Source organism: Sinocyclocheilus rhinocerous, unplaced genomic scaffold (assembly GCF_001515625.1).
Source record: "Sinocyclocheilus rhinocerous isolate Xijiao unplaced genomic scaffold, SAMN03320098_v1.1 scaffold4184, whole genome shotgun sequence".
Taxonomy (NCBI): Eukaryota; Metazoa; Chordata; class Actinopteri; order Cypriniformes; family Cyprinidae; genus Sinocyclocheilus; species Sinocyclocheilus rhinocerous.
In genome coordinates, this window is record NW_015635202.1 from 55,035 (window position 1) to 58,284 (window position 3,250).

Consider the following 3,250-nt stretch of genomic DNA (forward strand, 5'->3'; position numbering starts at 1 on the left):
TCTGCGTGCTCAGGTGTGCGTTCTTTATCTCTAAAGAAATGTATGAGTTTTACAACTCAATCGAGCTCAATGACATACAGATGAGTTTCTGTAACAGTGTGAATAAAGCAGATTTCTTGACACAGTTGTGTGAGGAATCTATTTTAGAAAGGAAAACGATGAGCTGCATTATAAGCAGTGGCTTCAAATCAACCTCAACACACGAGAAATTATATAAGTACACATTCCACAGGTAGGCAAATTATTTATTAACCAGCATGCAAAAGGTTTATTAGAATAGTTTTCAACGTTGTCACAGTATTTCTAGTATTTAAGGATGCACAATATATCAGCCATTAATATATTTAATTGTTTCCACCTCTTTTAAGATTTAGATCTTCATTAATGCTAATCTACAAGGATAATGATAGGTCATGGCCAGTTTTAACCAAGTGAAGTTTGTTTTGAGATACATTTTACCTGGCATGTAGAAAAAATACACTGACATGCAAAAAAAAATAAATAAATTCTCATCACTTTTGTCATGTACATCTGAATTTGATCTGTTTCTTTAGATCTTCATGATCTTCAGTGGAGGCACGGTTGTGCAGTTGAACGTCACTCTAATGGTTCAGTAATAGTTCTTCAAGGCACTGATGAATACGCCTATGATGGCGAGACCTTGACTTTTGACCTCTTTTTGCACCGGAAACCTTTAGTCCTTGATAATGGCATTATCTGGAAAAGAGAATCAGTTTCCACCAGTTCATCATGGCAGGTGAGTTTATATATCTCTGACTAAAACGTCTAAGGTTACTTATGTAACCATGGTTCCCTGAGTAGGGAACGAGACACATTTATTTATTTTTTTTTTTTCTTCCTTGGAAAAACGCTAACAGTGCACGCCGATTGCCCCCTCGGAGACATCGCGTGCATGCTCTTTGCCCAAACAAAACAACGCATAGATCGTGTGCGTCATCAGATGTTAAACAACGTCAACATGGATGCACACATCCTTAAATGCTTTGCTAGTGCTCGCCATAATAAGATAAATAGAGATCGCTCTTACTTTTCCATTTTCTTCAGAAATGCACGCTTCAAACAAAACAGTCAATGAAGACGAAGAAGAGAATGATGTGTGCTCCCGGCGCCAATTTATACTATAGTCGCACCGGTAGTGACGTCATGGCTGTCGCCGGCCAACGAGTTGGTGTTTTTCTATGTATGCTTCAGACACGGGTCACGATGAGGCGTTCCCCATAGCGACCCCTAGAGGACGCAGTTCGAAGTTCCCATGAAAGGGAACCATGCAATATTAGACAGGCATCTGAATATTCAAAAGAACTCTTACCATGTATAAAATTCAGATGCGTTTATGCTGCCTGGTATTATATGTGAAAAATAATTACAAAACATATTTACCCAGCCCAAGAAGATGGGTAAAAAACAAACAAGCATTAGAATCAGATCATATAAGCAATAGACAACAACAACAACACACAGATAATAAAAAAAAAATTAAGATATGTGAATAAAATACATATGTAGCCTATATAAGTGCTGTCAATCAATTGAAAAAGAAAAACGCTTAAAAAAATTTACTACCTTTCACTGATGTAAAAGCATGCAAGGTCTAGAATGAGCTGCAAAGTAGACCTGAGATAGCTACATGAGTCTACATCAGTGATCTATCATCATCTCAATCACTTGGTTGAATGTTGTCTGTTTTGCAGGTCATACTGAAGTTTACTTTTCTGTAAAAGTGTCTGGATCATCAGACAAGCCGGTTCTGGAGTGTTTGGCCACGGGTTCTACCCTAAACATGTGCAGATGGAGATCAGACACAATCAGACGCTGTTACCTGATGAGCTGCTGACACCACACCTCGTTCTTGTTCTGAGTGGGTCTCGAGCATGGGAGGCGGACGCACTAACAAGGAGGCTAAAGACTGCAGCCACTAGCATGTCTCTTGAGATCAGGGGAGTGAGGTTTACCTGCACAGTACCTACCGCTGGCCTCCGTTACACTCACCCCCCTAACCCTCACTCCCATCCGGGTCATGGCACCAATGTAACCCCTCTCTCCCAGGTCCTCAACGCCACACCTCGTTCTTGTTCCGAGTGGGTCTCCGGCATGGGAGGCGGACGCACTAACAAGGAGGCTAGCGTCAGTCGCTAGTGCGTCTCTTGAGATCAGGGGAGTGAGGTTTACCTGCACAGCACCTAACGCTGGCCTCCGTTACACACACATGGAATCAGACCAAATGCAGACGGATCCTTTCAGCTGAAGAAGAGCCTGAAGACCCTTACATCTCAAGCATCTCAGTATCAGTGTGTGATGAACTAAAGGATTCTGCCAGAAGTGATTTCCAGTACAAGATTGTAGGTACGGCTGTCTAGTCTCAATATCACTTTTGTCTCTTCATGTACAATTGGGTTTATGTTGTGTGACAGATCAAAGTTTAATACATGCATTCATAAGATCACTTTACAAACAGAATCAAAAAATTATAACCGCATTTTGTGTTATAACCACATTTTATGAGTGGAATGTCCCTTTAAAATAAGACGGCTCAAGACAGCAGTCCAAAACCATAACATAAAATTTTTCACCAAACATGCAAAAGTTCACTTCTAAAATGAACAAAGTGGAATCGACAAGTTTAAACTTGTGTTTTTTTTTGTTTTGTTTTTAAAGAGGAAACCGAAAGAGAACGCAAAGTCTCTATTATTATAGCTCTCTATATGAAGCAGACTTTATTAAGGCCGCAGAAAATAGACGCGCACTAGAGGCGGTTTAGCGAGCCACAACACACTGGGCTAGCTAACAAATCAGAGCGCATCGCGTATTTCTGAGGGAGGGGCTTCATGAAATCAGGAAATCATCAGAGCGTTTATAGGAGAAGGGACAGAGTGGTGTAGAATAAAGATAAATTATGTGAAAAATAATGCGTTTTTTTTTTTGATGATCTGGATTAAAGAGATTATATTAATCCTGCTGTATTTCACACTTTCAGGTGAAGATATTTAATAATGTCTGAATATCTTTACATCTGTGCCTTATAGAGCAGAGAATGATGATTGTGTCTCTGTTGATTCATAGATGAATGTTGATTATCAGTATTTGTTCTTTAGTATATGACATATCAAAGTTCAGCATATGAAAATGTATACGCAAAGATACAGAGCACTCGTTGCAATGTATAATCATTGTGTAAATTTAGGTCAAAGGGGTGGTTGACTGTTTTTTTTTCTAGGCTTGATTGTGTTTA

At 39.6% G+C, this 3,250-nt stretch overlaps 1 pseudogene; it reads left to right on the top strand.

The window, feature by feature from the left end:
- Nucleotides 1-757, top strand: part of LOC107746766 (zinc-alpha-2-glycoprotein-like) — a 9,948-nt pseudogene extending 9,191 nt beyond the window's left edge.
- Nucleotides 758-3,250: the final 2,493 nt, after the last annotated feature.